The sequence below is a fragment of the Phoxinus phoxinus genome (assembly GCF_949152265.1).
Source record: "Phoxinus phoxinus genome assembly, chromosome: 1".
NCBI lineage: Eukaryota > Metazoa > Chordata > Actinopteri > Cypriniformes > Leuciscidae > Phoxinus > Phoxinus phoxinus.
Genome location: NC_136876.1, coordinates 37,330,670 through 37,350,288, shown reverse-complemented (window position 1 = coordinate 37,350,288; position 19,619 = coordinate 37,330,670). Strand labels below are relative to the sequence as shown.

The 19,619-nt window shown below is 38.2% G+C and overlaps 1 protein-coding gene across 1 annotated transcript in view; it reads right to left on the bottom strand.

Moving 5' to 3' along the window:
- mrtfbb (myocardin related transcription factor Bb) overlaps positions 1-5,381 on the bottom strand; it is a 45,605-nt gene extending 40,224 nt beyond the window's left edge. Inside the window, exon 1 of the mRNA XM_079635756.1 lies at positions 5,228-5,381. The gene's annotated coding sequence lies outside the window, so the exon portion shown is untranslated. The remainder of the gene's footprint in view (positions 1-5,227) is intronic.
- Positions 5,382-19,619: the final 14,238 nt, after the last annotated feature.

Genomic DNA, 19,619 nt, shown 5'->3' with positions numbered 1-19,619 from the left:
TGGCCTTTGCCCCTCCCACTTCCCCTCATGTCATTGGCCCAGCACAGGACTCCCCAGGGAGTCAGTAGTGAGGGATCGCTAAACCAGTAATCAAAATAGCCTGCTGTCAGCCAGTCGGCATATACTGATGTTTTACAGATTTAATTTTAAATCAATGCTAATGTTTTAATCAATTTCAGAAACTGACTCTCTGGTTCCTCATGATCATACAATTACTTCTCAGAATCTACTTCCCATTTTTTGACAGTATGATTCAACCCAATAAGTGAGAAGTGCAGTTATTTTGAGTTTTAATAGGTTTTCATGAAATTTGCTTTACTACAAACATTACGCATATTTTTCAGAACAACAGATGTTTGTCAGTCTGACTCATAATAGTGTCCTAGTTTCATCAAGCAACAATGTGGCAAACAATGACATGAACTTGATCATTTCGAACAATGGTCAGAGTGATGATTTAAGCACTTTTCATAGTGTTCTTTTCGGGTAAACAAACACATCAACACCAGACATCAGTGCTAGTTCCTAATCAAAAACAAACTGGAACAAGCTAAGGCAATGACAAATAAAGAGCGTCCAACATAAATACAATTTTAACAAAAGTTTAAATTCAATTACCTCTAAAATGTCATGCGTTGTATAAAAAGTAATATTTTCCTCATGTACTGAATACATTTGAATGTATGTCTTAAATGCTATTTTCATAAATGTTTTAAAATATATTGTTAAAGGTAAAAATTACTTGTACAAATATCCAAAATATTACTTATCAGTTTTTGTCGAGTCACACCTTGTCTTGCATTAATAAGGTCAAAAGCATCTGATATTTATAGAGACTTCTTGACCTTAACACAGTAATGAGGGTGTTTTAATGATATCATTTCCTATTTTATCTTTTTCTTAAGACTTATCTTGTAAGTCGCACCATGTGATTTTTTTTCCAATATTTATTTTTAACGAAACATGCTAACTGCTATTCTGTCCCATTCTGTAATATACTATTGGAGATACTTAGAGAGAAAAGATATATGAGGAAAACAGGCGTGACCCAACGAGTCATTTTGCGCAATATTATCACAGCGCATCCTACGCGAGTTCGTCGACCATTTGAGAGGCTTAACTTTTGGTTGGCAGCGCTGACTTAATAATTATGTTGAAGTCTTTTGATCTGAGGACACTTGAGCATGGATATGAATCTGGTTCATTAGCATCAAAGCCTGTGAGGTCACATCACATGACATCTCAGTGGAATGTTATTGTGTCATGCGAGCAGAAAAATTATCCCGATTCTCTTTTTTCCGAGCATTCGTTTGAAATACGAACTTTAAAAAAGCCAGGAAGATGTTAAGCTTAACGGAACACGGATATCTACAAAAGCAATGATCTCATTCTTGTTTGTGAACTGTAACTTTCCAAGCTACAGTTCAAATGCACAAAATAACATTTACCCGATGATAACAGGTAACGATAACAACGTTGAAGCCGCAAGCTTTAAGTCAAACAGGCGACGCAGCAGACTAAGAAAACAATGTCCAGACCACCAGGGACACACCATGCTTACAGTCACTATAAATACCAGAACCTCCAGCTTTCAAGTTCTGCTTGAGCACAGCTGTAGTCTAAAGGTCCTGTCTTAACTGTAGGAGTGTGGACATGGACCAGAGGATGGAAGAGAGTATCAAAACACGGGCCGTTGTTTAAGACAAAGTCAGAATTCCTTTAAATTGATTCAAAGACAGGGAACAGTCCTCACCATTCATCTTTTCAGCACATGCTGCTTGAGGAATGACAGATGTATGTGAAATATGCTGTGGTGAACTGACACCTGCGGTGGGTAAGATTCAGCCTGTCATCAATGAAGAATGCTTTATTTGTCAAGTCAACGTCCAGAAGCTATATTTAGGTGAGAAAAAACTATTTTGGTTAGAGAATACTAAAAGTATAAAAACATAGGCTATTTTGAGAAAAATACGATTGAGATCATTGGACTACTTGTAGTTTAGTGGGTGCTCTTGATATATTTAGTCAGCTGCTTCAACAAACCTAAATATACAAAACAAAACACAGCTTTTATGATGAACTATATTTTGCGACAGAACTTACCGAACATCCAAAACTGTTTTGTGTGCGTACATATGATGGTATTTTTACCAGCTGAGAACTCACAAAAAGCCAAAAACAGCAGCAGAATTGCACACAAATAAAGATTATTTCTGACACCTGTACCGAACTGTAATAGGCAACGTATCTCATATGATGAGAAATAAAATAGGTATGCTTGAGCATCTTGTGACATCTCATCCTGTTTTTGGTTTGTTTAGATGCCTTTGGTCCATGTTGCATTCATATTTCAGAAGAACCACTGTTTGGAAGCGGACCGGGACCCACCTTTTCAGGGGTCTCGGTCCGCTGGTTTGTTGCGCACCAGGGTCCGGCTTTGACGGTTCCAATATGGCGGACGGCTTACGTATAGCGGCCCATAGAAACAACCGCTAATGATATTATATAATACTACTTAGATAGTATATATTATATAGTATGTATACATCTATGATAGAAACAAGCGCACAATGTTTTGACTTCCTGTTTTACTTATATTGTAGAGTTAACAAAAATATCATGAGCATTGTAATGTTTGAAGCGGATGTCAAAACAAATGTCTGTAGAAGATTTTAAAACGAGCGGTTCATTCATAAATCCATACGATCTTACCTTCATGCTGTGGAAACACAAACCGGAAGACAGAACACAACGAGCGCAGAGCTGAAAAGCGGCATGGCTATATAAGATCTATAAGCCGAGAAGCTGTAAAAATAAGGTGGCATTTGATGCTATGCAGGCAAACTGGCACAGATAAACAATTAAAACACATGGCTCTACCATTTAAGAGCTGCTTGCAAATATTATTCTTAAATCATAACACACATTCACTATTTTTGACAACTCTGTGGGTTTGTTACATTGTAGCAGAGCCCATTAATATGAAAAGCTTAAATAAATATCAATAATAACAATCAGGTTCCTGAAGTTTTTGGTGGTTGTTATGTTCTCCTTGACTACAATGACTGCAAATAGACAGAAACAGAATAACAGTACACACTGTAAGTGTCCACAGTGACATTATGAGTCAAAAGGACGACCTACTGAACTGAATTTACTGATTTTTAGTGAATATGTTTTGCAAGAAAAGGTGGCCTATGATCGAGACTATCTTTAGGCATAAAGCTCGCCCTAATTAAGGATTCTCTACCTGCAGTAGATAGTAATTATTCAGGCCTGTGGCAGTAAACACTGGGGGCCCTATTTTAATGATCTGAAACGCAAGTATCAAACGCGAAACGCAAGTAACTTTGTGGGCGGATCCCGGGCGCTGTTGCTATTATACCGGCGGGATAAATGACTCTTGTGCCAGACGCAAATCTAAAATGGGTTGGTCTGAAGCTTCATTATTCATAGGTGGCGGATTGATATTATAACAGCGGATTTGCCAGGCGCACGCCAGGAGCGGTTCACAGCCGAGGAGACCGACGTTCTCGTCAGGGCCGTAAAAGACAGAGAAGTGACACTGTATGGGGATGGGGAAACCCACCCAGATTATCTTCGGTTAAACAGGCATATAATAATTTGGGTAAATGTGTAGGCTAATCTAGATTTATGCCTATTTTTTTCACATCTTCACGGACACAACAATGATTTCCCTCGTGTGTTAATATTTTTCCTCGTAATAATGTATGATTTGCATTTTGCAAAAATGAAAACTGCTGCGTCTGTTTAGTTTAGAGAATCAAAGTGTATGCGCGTTGTTCACACGCTACATATGGCCAAGCACGCTCCCTTAAAATAGCATATGACTAACGCGCAACGCGCCACTGTCTTTAGACTAGGTTTTTCCTGGTCAGTGGCGGAATTGTTTTCGAAAACTGCAAAAATAGCACCAGGTAACATTTGCGCCGGAACACGCATCCTCTTTTCGCTGAACCGCATCCTCTTTTCGCTGAAACGCCCCCCGCGAGCGCAAGTTCATTCCCTAATTTACAGACGTGCGTCTGTGGAGGGAAAAGTCCGCTGTGCGCGGGTACAAAATAGGAATCATGCGTCGGTGTACAAAGTCAATTGTGCTGGGTGCAAGATAGGGCCCTGGGAGTGTTTCATGCACTGTGCCTTCCTCCACACAAATCACACTGAGGCTAAAGGTCGCTGCATGGGACCGCTGAACAATGCTGTCTTGCAGACAAACACATGAGTGTGTGTACTTAACAACATTTTAATGAGCTATAAAGGCCGTTTCAGTTGTTTATGGTAACAAATACGCAACACAAACTGCACTCAATGCCCTCACACCTGCTCGCGTGAAGCACACAAATTATTCATTTAGCAGATGCATGTGACTTGCACACTTTTTGTTCAACACATGTACAAAGTGAAAATGTGCCGCTGTTGCTTTAAGAATGTATTTCAACTTACAGCCTCTAAAGTTACTTGTTGGTGTATCCTAGTTAGGTTGATTTTGACTTTTAATAAGTTTAAACTTAATAAAATAATAAAACCAGTTTATGAAAACCAGTGTATGGTACACTTGCAATCAATCAAAAAAAATTCAAGGGTTAAGTTCAATTGTGGAGGTTGATCACAAACAAACAAACAAACAACAACACATACTGGACAATATCCGATTTTCAGGCAAAAGTTGGTAAAATCAATAATATTAATGAAAACTTTCCACTCAATGTGGGACAGTCTAGAAAATAAGCAATAATGACAATAATAACCAGGCAATAATAAACTAATTATTTAAATAAATTAAGCCCAACTACTGAAAAGGAAAATTAAGTGATTAGCCTATTTCAAATTAAATTTACGATTAATGTACAAGAATAAAACACTTTTTTACGCTTATTTACCTGGATTAGATAATTATAGAATAATTATTAAGTGAATTGACGTCAATTATTAATGTCATGATGTTCCAAAATATTCCCTAAACTTACTCAAACGAGTTCCTAAAGTGTCATGACACTTGCGCAGCGAAAATGTCCATTTATCAGTCGTCCCGTTAGGTAAGAGTTCAGCTTATGACTCATTATTCCGAATTATTACACAGGTAACGTTAGCCTATACAAAGTGTCACTCGTAACGCATTAAAAACTGTGGAGTGTCATTCACTCAGGCGAGCGGCAGCATCTTATAGATAGGCTACGCAAGAAAAAAAAAAACGAATAAAACTTACCGTGTCTTGGCTTCTAAATTATACGTGTTCCCTTGAATGACACATCTAGAATACAATAGAATTCCGGCAGAAAATGTTTTCTCTTTCTTCACTGAAGTATCGGTTGTTGATGTTGGTGAAGATGGCCGCTCTCATTGTGTTTAGCCGGTGATGTAATGAAGTTGAGTTAACCCTTCGTAACATTTGGAGAACTGACACCACATCGACATTCTAACCTGCTAGGTTAGAAAGTGAACGGAATAAAAGCGATTTTTAGATGAGTATGAGTAATTCTCATAACATCTTACTCTTAAAGATCAGTCGTGGAGCAGCAATGCATAGAGATGTACCAAGTCCAGCGATATTCTAATGTTGTGAAAATGCGTCCAAATCGATTAAAAAAATATAATCAAAAGCGTACATGACTTAAGTTGAAATAATAATACTAATAAATTAAAAAAGAGCCTTCTTTAGTTGGCATGTGATGTATATAGATTTTATCAGTTGACTAAACAAAAACTTTTTGAAGGTAGGCTACCAATGTAGTTGTATGACACTGCCATCTGGTGAAATCTCAAGGTCATTTCGACATGTGATCAACTTAATACATCCAAACTACAGCGAAATAAAGCATACAGTTAACTTTTTCAACTGGAGATTCAAGATCCTTATTGTCACTTTTAAAAAAAAAACATTATTTTGTGTGCTTCCACAAAGTTGTTGCAGTTCCAAAGAAATATGTAGCCTAATAATAGGCTAAACAACCATGAATCTGCACTTTATAAGTTGCATACATGAAAGTAGTGCAAAATAGGCCTTATTTGTGCAAAATGTGGGTATGATTATGAGGGTAGGCCTAGTTGATGTATATCCATGGAATTTATTCAAGATTTTGGGTTCAAACGATATTAACAGTGATAGTGTTTTAAAAGCATTGTAAATGGTCACTTGATTTCAGTTTTGCCATTGTGTGTGACATGAATTTTGTTTAATATTAGGTAAAAAAAGCCACATGCATAATAATTATTATAAAGTAATTAGCAAAATGCTGTTTATGGTTTTAGATGGAGTTTAGCATTTCACCAACTATCAACTTCTCAAAAGTATTTCATGCCAGTGCAATAATACAAACATTCACAAGCATGATTAAATGCATGTGACATCTGATTGCTGATTGTAAACCTGTTTATGGCGTTGAACTGTGGTGTCAAAGTAACATAAAGCAAGTTGTAATTTCTTAAAAATGTGTAGTTTCATACTGGAGATGAAGAACTATAACTCTTGATTCACCCAAACAGTTCAGACCACACTGAACCACACACCACACCATTGTGAGTGTCCTTATGTTTCAACAGCCATATAGAAAGTAGTAGATCACAGATAATTTGCAAACCAAACCAGAGCCAACATAACAACAAACTAAAGCAACGTGGTCTGAGTCATTAGAAAGGTTGCTCTTTTCCCCTCTCTCGTTGTTTTCTCCTGCTTTCGTTTCTCATGTCTTCTCCCACATGGTTGGGATTGGATGATCATGTCCCACATTGCCCACACTCTCCCGCTGATGGAGGTGTGAGGCTTAATCACGGCCCAGAATAGTGTGTGGTTTGGGGAAGGGGGGTGTGCTGGGGGAGGCAGGCTGGATGCCAGCCGTATCTCTGAGAGTGCTGGCGTGAGATGTGACTCATCAAAGTGCTGTGTGTCTTTACATTCTGCTTCACACACAGTGAGATGATGGGCAGGATGGAGCCCCAGCTGCCTGAGAGACTTTGGGGCACCAACCAACCACTGATTATTCATTTCGATTACAAAACACAAGAGTTTGTGTTGCAGCTGCGCACGTGGTGGTCACATGTGGATGTGTTCATGTGAGCAATCTGAGATTCTAGATTCTAGTCAGTTCCCTGATCCCGATTGTTTTCGTACTATGGCATTAAATGACAGAAAGGCTGTAAATGATACTATTTTACCAATTTGTATGGTTTTAAAACAGTGTAAACAAGATGCTGTATATGCTAAAGTCGATGTGAGACAGAAGTTGTGGTAGTTGTGCATGGATAAATCTTTTAAACACGGCAATGTTCCAAAACATAAAAGCACACACCTCAGTTCAGTCACTCATCTAGACTTGAACTATAGAAACAGACTCATTTCTGAAATCTCCTGATCACCTGTGAATATTCTCAAGCAGACTTGCCTGTGATTCTCCCTCGTGTTCCTTCAAGTGTGAGTCCTCGATACTCCAACCAGCATCTGTAAGAGAAAGCCTTTCATTATTATCATTCTGTCATTCATCAACTGATAACCAATATTTACTCACCTGTTTGTCTCCAATGTGTGACCAATAAAGTTTAACTTACCCTCTTGCTCAGTGTGTGTTTCCTGACACATGGGTTATATTCCCAAGGAATGCACTGAGAAAAAAAATACCTTTAATGCAATGACATGTAACTAAAAAACAATATGAGAATAATATAAAATAAGTGTGTCTAATGTCTTATTGCACAATTAATGCTTTTAAATATTTAGCAGTGTTGTAACTGTTCTTTTGTGAAGATTTAGAGGAATATGTTGGGGAGAGTTACTTATAAAAAGTAATGTTACAGTGTTGCATTACTCCATTAAAGTAACTACTTGCATTACATTTTACTAAAAGTAATGTGTTAGTTTTGCATTACTCTTTTCGCCGAGGCTGGTCTTACTCCGTCCTATCTCTGCAAATTACTTTCTCCTTATATTCCCCATCCGATCTTCTGCTGTGAACTCTGTGAGCCGAGATTGGGTGGAAGGTGTTTCTCTGTTATTGCCCCTAAGCTTTGGAAGTCTCTTCCCCTGGCTCTTATAGGACAACAACCACGCTGCATGAATTTAAGTCTAAACTAAACCCATTTAAACAGTATTATCAGTCATGACATGTTTTTCTTTAAACATTTTCCATAACTCTGTATTACAGTCATAATGTTTCCTTACATCCTATTAGTCTTTAGCACCTGACCTTTGCTTCAACTGCCCACCTTCTGCTGTCTGTAAATAGTTTTTTTCTTTTCTTTCTGTTATTGTTTCTGTTTGTATTCCAACTGCAATCGCTAATTTCTTGGACTGGGCAAATTGTCCATTTATGTATGAACTGATTGTTTGTTCTACTGTTATTGTGAATTGTCCTTGAGTTTGGGAAAGGCACTATATAAATTAAACATATTATTATTATTATACAACATTTTTTTTTTATATTTCTTGGAAATGTAAAGGCCGTTTCACAACAAAAGTGAAATGAATAAGGAATAACAACCTTTCAGGTTTGCTGGCATTCTGGATTGCAGAAGAGTAATATGCTGGAGAAGAATGTTCAACACTTTTAGTTCAGCAATAAAAAAAATAAAAAATAAACACAAATGTTGTTTGAAGAAATTTTTGCTAATTGGTTGAATCGGATCCTTGAAGGTCAGCAGCAAAGACTTGTTAATAAAGTGAGATCAAATACACAAAGTATATTTGTGTTATTTACCGTATTTAATTATTGCAGGTTTTTGTAATATTCTGAGTTCGCATTTCAGTTTTTGTTCATTTTGAGAAATACTGAATCTGTTGTGCAAGTGTGATGAGATGAGATGATAAATACACGCTCACATTTAATCCAATCGTGTTCCTGGAGGGCCACTGTCATGCAGGGTAAACACACGTGTCGTGAACCAGAAAATCAAGGTCTTACTAGGCATACTAAACTTCCAGGCAGGTGTGTTGAGGCAAGTTGGAGCTGAACCAAAGTCTTCGGCTGAACTCTGCAGGAATGAGATCCTATAGGTCTGACTTTGGACACCCTTGGTCTAGAACTACAATAAACACAGAGCACACAACGCCTCTGCAATTACTAACCATTTTTCCCAACATGAGGACAAAAGAGGAGAAATGGGAAAGCAAAGTAACTTGAGTTGCTTATTGAGTAACTCATATTGAAAACTTAAAAGTAATGCGTTATTTGGAAAAAGTATGTATTAATAATGAAAGAGATGACATCATCAGAAGTTTCCAGTGCTATTAATGTCATGGTGTTCCTAAAATGTAAGAGTTTAAGTTTAATTGAACAGATATGAGATTATGAGTTTGGTTTATTATTCTGAATTATTGCGCAGGTTTTTAAAATGTGTCACTTTTAATGTAATAGACCAGACTATCATAGAAAGTTTAGTCTCAATTTGCTGAGGTTTTTACAGCTTATTGTCAAAAAACAATGATTGTACACACAATAAAATCGAATAGTGCACAGTATGGCACAGAATACTACACCTAATAATAATACGACAGACTGCAGCTGATGGGGGTTGGAGGGAGGCAATCAATCAGGCAGAGCAGAAACTCTTTTGAGTCTAGTCTAGTGAGACGCTGAATGACACTGGGCTTTCTGCCAGATGATGAGTGAGTGCTGTTCTTCAAAATGACACTGGCTTTCTTATGCACATATTTGAAGCTGAAGTATGATGGTGGGAAGATTGACCAAATCAACACCTGCTCCAAGGCCTTCTTTTCTGGGTGAGAGTTTGTGTCCTTGCAGAAACAGTAAAGTATAAGGAGACTGCAGTATGTTTACCATTTGGATGCACTGTACCATGGCACCTCTGCAAAAATGGAAAAACACTTGGAAAAACACTTGCGGCGCCATGATTATTCATGATTATTCAGACCGTCAGAATGGTTGAACCTATGAACCTTTCAAAAAGGAAGTTCTCCAGTGGTTTCCACTAACGTGGCAGTGCGACGAAGTAAATATGCCTCAATAACCTTTTTCTTTTTACCGTGTAGATTGTAATTGTTGAATGCATCGAGTCATGTTGAATTGCTGAACATGCCAGGATAATACAAATATAGGCCTAATTATTATTTAGCATTGATATTATAGTTATTAATTATTCCTACCTTTGACACAACACAGAGATGTTTAACAAATAAGTTTACTTGGTGCATCAACGTGCAAAATGCCACTCTTTACACCAAGAATGACTGCACTATGGACCTCCTGCATTTACTAAGCTAGTGGCAGCAGAGGGCAGTATAGTATCTCTCTTTAGTCTCATGGGCTACTTTTTTTTTTTTTTGGAATACTACAAAATTAGACGCTCTGTTTTGATCCATTAAACCAGAGCGAAATGATTTTTCAAGGAAAAATGCATTTCTCGCTATTTGAGAAACTGCGGGAAATCAAAAGGAAAGTGTGGAGGCCCAATTCTCAGTGTGTAGCCCAGTACTTGGAGAATTAGAAACTGCAAATTTCACTTGTTGTCTTGTTAAAAACAAATTATCAGCGCTAAATTACTGAAATTAGTCAGTCAAATTAAAGCTTGCGTTATGTCTTTGACTGCATAAAGAAAATAACACATCTCATTATAATACGTCACCATGCCGCCATTCACACATGTATTCTTCTATAGCCTAAACGATAATCTGGTTACAGGATCCATGAAGTGAGTTCCTAGATGATGTCCTTATAATACTGACAGTGCCCCCCATTTCTAATGATAAGGATATATCTGTCCAGTATGTACACACACATGTGCAAACACTCTACACGTTTGCTGTCTAACAGCATCAGAAAGTGAGTATGGGGGAGGTTTGGGGAGCTTTATTTGGTGTGTAATGAAACCCTTCTCAATGGATGGATGCTGAAAGCTGAACATCTGCATCTAATTTAGTGTCCCTCCTCCTATGATGACGCGAGTACGTCGCCGTTTATAGCTGAAGCGATTATGCCATCAGTGCATTCTTACAGTGTAACAGTTAAAGCCCTGCCAGGCTTCAGAATTCACACCACATCCTTGCAAGCGTCCATAATAACATCCCATGCTGGAGCAAAATGTCGAGATGTTAATTGACATGCAGAAGGGTGTGTGTGTGTGTGTGTGTGTGTATGTGTGTGTGCGTATGTGTGTCCCTCATACCAGACCAGAGGCTCTGACCTTGAAAATTTGAAAAAAGAGTTAGGTTGGTGGTGATTTATTAAAGCACAGAACATTTTGGGGAAAAAAATGAAGTGACTTCACAAGCAGGACATGCAGCAATACGTGAGATATGGTGTCATCACCCAAAAAGTGTAAGAGTTCACTCAAAAAAGATTTTTTTATTATTTAGGCTACTCATTGTCATGTTGTTCGAAAACCACATGCAGTTAAATTTCACTTCTATCCCATTTATGTTGAGATTAAAAGGAAAGGATGGGGGATTATCAGTCTATTTCTGACAGTCTATTTCAGTCTAGTTGTAGGATACTTTAGTGTGTGTGTGTGTGTGTGTGTGTGTGTGTGTGCGTGCGTGCGTGCGTGTCACAGATTTTGAAGTTTTATTTCTGTGATGGTAAAGCTGAATTTTCAGCATCATTACTTCAGTCTTCAGTGTCACATGATCCTTCAGAAATCATTCTAATATACTGATTTGACGCTCAAGAAACATTTCTATACATTATTAGCTATGGCTATTATTATCAGGATTTTTTGATGAATTGAAAGCTCAAAAGAGCACCATTAATTTGATTTATACCATGGTCTGGGTGAATACTCGATTCTGATTGGCTGCAGGGTGTCCGTTAAAAAGTGATAGAGGACACCTAAATAAACTGTCAGGCGTAACCAAGGAAACCAAGTTATTGTTTGTAACTTGTAACTTTAGATTTCGATTGTAAAACTAATTAAAATATAAACTAATGTTTTAAAAATGTGTCATTTGGCAAGTGACCATGGTATAAGCGGGTTAATGCCCTTCGAGGTGTCCATTGTCAGGTTTTAATGGACTTCGGCAGAGGCAACCGTCCTCCGCTGCGCGTCGGTCGGTTCACACCTGGCCGTCGTCCATTAAAACCTGACAATGGACACCTCGTCGGGCATTAACCCTTACATAGAAATCTTTTGTAAAATCTTCAGTTTTACTGACCGCAACCTTTTGAAAAAAGGGCGACATGAACAAGATCAGTGTCTTCCACAATGGATGCCACAGGAGGATATGTCGTATATTCTGGCCTATGAAAATCACAGGTGAAGAACTGGACATCTTCTCAGAATGGACTAGGGCCGTATCTCAAATTTGAGATGGACATCACCTGGCAGAAGAAAACCAGAGCGACCTACTGCAAAACAACATGGTGATGCACAGTGATGGCAGAATTTAAGGAGATGGGTCTGACATTGGGCGAGGTGCAGCAGCCTAAGGATGAAGAGGAGTGAGAAAGGAAACTTTTATAAACTTTTGTATGAATTTAGAACTATTGTAAATGGGCAATGATCAGGAACATTTGTGATGAGAGGGTCCATTAAGGCGGTCCGTGGTTCAGACTACACACTGGGCTTACTTTTGAATCGCAACCCTCTGAATTTCAGTGATGGATCTGCATGAATCCACACGAGGGCCAGCAACCCTCATGTGCAACAGCAGCTTTGAAACACCCTGAGCGAAAAGGGCTTGTGCTGCTTATTGAAGTGAAACAAATCTAATTGAATTCCATTAGTTTGAGGCAAAGCCTGTTAACTTTGAATTGATCTTATTTTCTTACCATCAGTAGCTTTTCTTCATTTAGTGTTGTTTTCGGGTACACTAATTGCAGGGACAATTACCCAGGTGTTAAATGGGGTTAAGCACCTTGCTCAAAAGCCCAGCGGTGATAAAACAGAGCTGTGATTTTAAGACAGTTTCTCGGTCTCCCCCTGGAACTGAGGCCCAGTTTACACCTGCTATCAAGATGCGTTTTGGTCGATCGGATCACAAGTGGACGCCGCTAAATACAGGTGTAAGCGGGGTCTAAAACGTTTTGAGCTTGTCCACTTTCGACCACTTCCAGAGGTAGTCAAAAACGCATTCGACCGGATGGCTTTCAAAGAGTAAACGCTCATGTGGTCGAATGTGTTCGAAAAGCCTCAAAAGACCGTCAACTCTCCGCCTGCTGACCTAACGCGTAAACATTATGGGAAGTGCGCTAGCCAGATGGGATTTAAACGTTGTATGCTGAAGACCACTCCTTTGGTGTGAAGATGAAACCAAGCATAATGTTCTCTCACCATTCCAGATTTCTTTGATTAGGTGTAGACGGGTATTCGTCTTCCTCGTCCACTTATGATCCGATCGACCGAGACGCATCTTAATACCAGGTGTAAACAGGGCCTGAAAAAACAACCTTTGTTTTAGAGCCCTGGAAGATTAACAATTTAGGCAGTGTGACAGAGGAACAGGCGTGAGTAATTATTCCAGCACTTACTTACGCCTGATGTCCCTAGATTAGTGTTTTTTTTTATTCTGAAATGCATGTTTTAATAATTAGTCTTCAGATAAACAAACAAAGAAAGAAAAAAACAGACCGAAAAACTTATTTTAGAGATCATAGTTTATCTCTATGCTGTTGTTGGTGCAAGTGTAACAAGCTTGTCAGGTTTGATTTTGCCGCAGAGACTGGGGCAATAAAACGTGAGAAATATTGTTTTCAGGCAGGATCAGGGAGATATACGACTTGAGAAAGTAAATTTACTCTGAGAAGAAAATGGGAGCAAAACAAATAGACATCCAAGCTCAGATGAAATAGTGCATTCAGTGGAGTAGAGAGTGAGAGAGAAAAAAGTGCTGGAAAAATAAATGGTAAGGCCTGGCAGCAATGAGACAGATGGGGCATGTTCGAGGGTGCTGACAAACGGTGACAGTATCCGTGCTTTGAAATGTAGTGCTGGTGTCACTGTCTCATTAAAATAACCCCAAACATCCAGCGTGATATAATATATGCTTGTTTTATGGATGCAAATTTCAAAAGAAAAGTAAACTTATGCCTGATGATCACTGGGAATAAAAACACACATCCAGGCCTTGAGCACTATGCGCAGATCAAGTTAAATAGCTGCTATTTGATAGAGGCCGTTGGGATTTGTTCTACATGTAAGACTCTCAAGGCCATTATGCGCTCAGGGTCGTATCTATTGAGTCTCATGTCCTTGACTATTATTAATTGTGTATTTACAAGATGCTCATGTCCTTTGTGATATAATCCATAGTGTTCATGGGAAACATTTGTAAAACTTGGCAATGAGTGTCATTTGAAAGAATAATGAGCCAGTAAAATACAATCTCTCTGAGGAGCTGACCTGATCTAGCTTTGCTTTCTTACACTAAAACACTGCAGGGTTATGAGGAATGGTTTTGAGAATTTCTATAATAGCTAATAATAATAATGATGATAATAAGAAAAAATATTCTGAAATGACCTTAATTATATTATTAATTAATATTATATGCAACATTAGTATTTGACAAATACAACATTCTTAATCATTGTAACTATTTATTATTAGTTGTAGTTTATATATTTTAATCATGACAACTCTCGTAATAGTTTTAGCATGTTATTGAAAATGACAATTTTTTAAAGGGGTCCTCTAATTCTTTTTCAACTTTGGAGAGTGTGGAATGTTGATGTTTGAGCACAACAAATATTTGCAAGGTTACAAAGCTCGAAGTCCACTCTAAAGGGAGATATTTTATTTAACAGAATTCACTTTCCAAGAACTACAACGAACGACTCGTTTTGACTACAACACGATTTTTCTGGATCTTATGAAGTCACAAGGTTAAAAAATCTCAGCCGACGGAATACACAAGAAAGGGGGCGATGCCTGTTGCATTAGAAAAGACAGTGTTGTCGCTATGTCAAAGAGACAGTTTTTTCTAACGTTTCCAAAACTCATTTGTTTGACCATCCCAAGGCTGATGAATTTAGAGTGGTTAATTTATTTTAAACACTGCTCCTGAACATTATAACCCCAACATTTATTAACATGTGTGCAGCACATTTTATGGAAAACAGTTTGTTTTCTGTTGCTTTTGTAAGTCGGTTTACCGCTCCTTAGGAAAATTAACCATGGAATTTGTGATCGATTACTGTTTGTATTACCTTAGTTTCCGACAAATATCATGATTAAATGGTGGATAACATCGTATCTATAATGTATAAGAAAATTACAAAAAAAAACATAGCCTACCCCTCTGAAACATCCTGTGAAATCTGTGTTTGCAAAGTTCTTGCTTGAAATCCGTTCTGGACAATCCTCTTGTTCGTTAACATTGTCAGGGTCTGAATTGGGCTTTAATTGGTTTGAAATTGATGCCATCCTTACTTATATTTATACTAGAGAAGAACTTGCAGTTGTGGAGGGGCAGGACATTTCCCGAACATACGCTAAGCGCTGCCAATCACAACACACTGGGTCAGCTAACCAATCACAGCACATTTCCTATTTCGGAAGGAGGGGCATCATCGAAACCGGCATGTTCGAGCCAGACTGGAGAGAGAGAGGAATAATTGACTTCATCCCTGTCTCCTCTCCACCAGTAAGCTGGTGTGTGGTGGGCGTTGTGGCGCAATATGGGTGCCGTCGCATCATCCAGGTGGATGCTGCACATTGGTGGTGGTTGAGGAGATTCCCCCCTTCCATTTGTGAAGCGCTTTGAGGTCCCAGAAAAAGCGCTATATAAATGTAACAAATTATCATTATTATTATTATACACAGAAACGATGGTGTATGTAAGATATGCTGCTGCTGCATGAATTGACATACATAAATTCTGTAGCAGATCTAGGCAGGTGGAGCTGAGGGAGGTGGAGGATTTCAGAGAAACTCTCAGAAGGTATGCCTGCCTTGATATATGTGACGGTTGTGTGATTGATAATCACCTGCGTGCCACTAGACATCTCTCTATATATATGTATAAAGTGGCACGCAGGTGATCACACAATCAATCACAACCGGCCTCGCCCCGTTCACATGACCCCCGCCCTGCTTGCCATATATATATATATATATATATATATATTTATATTTAAATATACATGTATATATAATGTATAAATATTATACTCCTACTACTACTACTACTTAAGAAATATAATTATTATCATTATCTTCATCTTTTCTAGATTCAAGTTACCTTCCTAAGTATTCCCTTAATAAGAGAGTGACGTTACTGTTACTGATTCCGCTGCTCTGCTCTTGTGAGTCATGCCTGCCTGGATAAGTGCCATCATCCTGTCCTACATGTCACCACTATACCCGATCCCCTCTCTCGTCCCTCTTCAGCTCCCCTGTCAAACTACACCTGAGGACACTCTTCTCACCTCTGCTCAGTTCTGTCAAAATATTTTGAGAATATGCTGCTATCAGAGAGTTTTTTTAGACTTGGGTTAAAGCGGTGTTGGACATTTACTCTGTGATGGAACAAAGCCTCAGAAATGTCTGTTTCTTTGTTTGCTTGAGACAAAACATGCTGAAGTTGTTTTTGAGCACATTGTTTTGAAGATATGAACTACCTCATTAAAGACTTGACAAATTAGAAAGTAATGTACTGCCTTAAAATAAATAACTCATTCAACAATTGATAAAAACCAATGACATTTTCAGAGACTGTACAAAGCAGATGAATATTTATTGAAGTAAGGACTGTTTACAAATCACCAAGGATTTAAAAAGACATTCACACAGGGATAAGTTGGCTGGTTAAGTAAGCTACTTGGCTGGTTAGGCATAAATTCAATCTGAATAATTAATCTTATTACAACACAAAGATTACCTTATTGCAAACGTTATTTGAGGCTTAATCGATGGCTCATAGGTGACCTTATCTGTTTTCTTATTAGCAGTTTCCTTGATGTCGCCAATGAGGTACTTGATAAACTCCATGACCTCATCTATTAAATTAACATTAAGCTAATCAGTGATCTCGTAGGGGAAATTGTCAAAAAATGTGTCACTGAACAAACTAATGAGCTCATCAGTGATGTCATTGGTAGACTAAACAGTGATGTCGTTAGTAGAGTGAGTCACTCATGAATAGTCCAGTAATATAAGGGTGTTTACATGACAACGATGTACTAAAAGCAGAAACGTTTTCCTTTGCTGTTAATCGTGTACAGATGACAACGTTGTCAAAATGTTCCCCATTCAAAAGAATCCGCAAAAGCAACTATAGACTAAACACGTAATATGCACTTTGAAACCCGATTTCAAAACCTTTCGTTTTTAGGCCTCCAAACCGCCGTTGTAGTGTAAATGAACTGCCAAAACGCATAAAAAGTTTTCCATTTTTATTTGAAAACGGTGTTGTGTAAAAGACCCTAAATAAAGTGAATGACAACAAAAAAATAACAATAAGCTACAACTACAAGTTCAAATGTCATATCTACTGAATACACACAAAATTATGACTCTTTCCAAGAAATTGCAAACACCATTTTAATATTACAGCCTCAGAACATAGTGCCACAGAAATAACACAAATTCACTGCAAAACATAAAAAATGGTTCAAAATAAAGAAGAGAAAAAAAAACGACCACACAAAGACATCTGAAAGTATCTTGTTGAAACAGTCAAGTCAAGTCATCTTCATTTATATAGCACTTTTAGCAATATAGATTGTATCAAAGCAGCTTTACAGTGATAATAGGAAATTAAAGTAACTGAGATTGTTTTGGCTTTACAGCAGCTCTAGAGTAAAGTTATTGTCCAGCTAAAGTTAGATTTGATTGATTCACTTCCGTCGCAACGATCATTAGTTATAAACTTAGGGGCTGCTAACACGACACCGTTCTAACAGAAAACCCTTAATGCGATCCGGCCGCTCATTTGCACAAAACAGTGTCTCGAGAACGCAAACCATGAAATAAGTTCCAAGGTACAAGCCTTGAAAAATTTATAAAACAGATTTTTTTTATCGCTTTTGCATAGCCACATGAACCGAAATTATTCCGACAACATTTTATCAGTACAGAGGTAAATGGAAGGGAGGGAGGCCTTCACAGGGGGGAAACTACCGTAAAACTTCAAATAATAGCCCGGGCTTTTATTTTCCCAAATCGCCGAACTGCACCGGCTTGTATTGGAGACAGGCGTCTATATGAGACAGGCCTTTAATTTAGTGTTGAGACTTCACCCTGCGCTGCAATAGCCTATACATTTAGCTTTACATTCATTTACAGAAATCAGCTGGTTGAATGAAAATTGCTGCTGCTATCGGATTTTCAGATGATATTCTCAATTCAGTTAACGGACGCTCAGAGATAAAGTGAATTCAGACTGCATTGCAGACTAAGCAACGATTGCATTTAATTGTACAGTACAATCATAACATAGACATGATCTTAATTCCATAATGTCCTTAAACATAACAATATTGCTGGCCATAAACTGACAAAGTGCGCGTCCGATAACCGATAAAAAAAGGTCTCTATTTGAGACCGGCCTTTATTTATCCAAACCTGTAGCCACACCAGGCGTGTAAAAGAGACAGAGACCTATTTGGGACTCGGCTATTATTTGAAGTTTTACGGTAGTTGACATTTCATGACTGCGTTGTCGTCGTGTCCAGGCGCAGGTCCTTCATCAGTTTCTGAATACGGCCTGGATCCGGCGGACTGCGGTTAACCACGGGATAAACAGAGAGACTAATATTAGCGTAGACGCCATCCTACTTATGATGTACCAAGTACATCAGGATTTATGGGAAGTGTTCCCGGTTCCATCTGATCTAATCTATGCAGCCTAACATTGAGTTATAGAAGTCTATAATGCATTATGTGAATGCTAGGTCAAAGAGATGTGTTTTTAGTCTAGATTTGAACTGACAGAGTGTGTCTGCTTCCCGGACAATGTTAGGAAGATTGTTCCAAAGTTTTGGTGCTAAATAGGAAAAGGATCTCCCGATTTTGATATTCTAGGTATTATCAACTGGCCGTAATTTTGAGATCGCAATAGACGTGAAGGACTATAATGCGTTAAGAGCTCGCTGAAGTACTGGGAAGCTAAACCATTTAGCCCTTTGTAAGTAATCAGCAATATTTTTAAAATGTATACAATTTTTAATAGGGAGCCAATGCAGAGTTGACAGAACCGTGGCTAATATGGTCATACTTCCTAGTTCTGGTAAGAACTCGAGCTGCTGCAGCCACCCATAATAGCATTACACTAATCTAGCCTTGATGTCATGTACGCATTAACTAATTGTTCTGCATTTTTCATTGAGAGCATATGACGTAATTTAGATATATTTTTAAGATGAAAAAATGCGGTTTTACAGATACTAGACACATGACTTTCAAAAGAAAGATTATCAGAAGATCAAAGAGCACACCCAGGTTCCTATCCAACGACGAAGACTTGACAGAGCAGCCATCTAGTGTTAGACAGTACTCTAGGTTATTACGTGAGGAAGTTTTTGTCCAGTAATTAGAATCTCTGTTTTTTCGGAATTAAGTAGTAGGAAATTGCTAGTCATCCATTTTTTTTAAATCAGCTATGCATTCCGTTAATTTTGTGAATTGGTAAGTTTCGTCAGGCCTTGAAGAAATATAGAGCTGAGTATCATCAGCATAACAGTGAAGACTAATGCCATGCTTCCTAATGATATCCC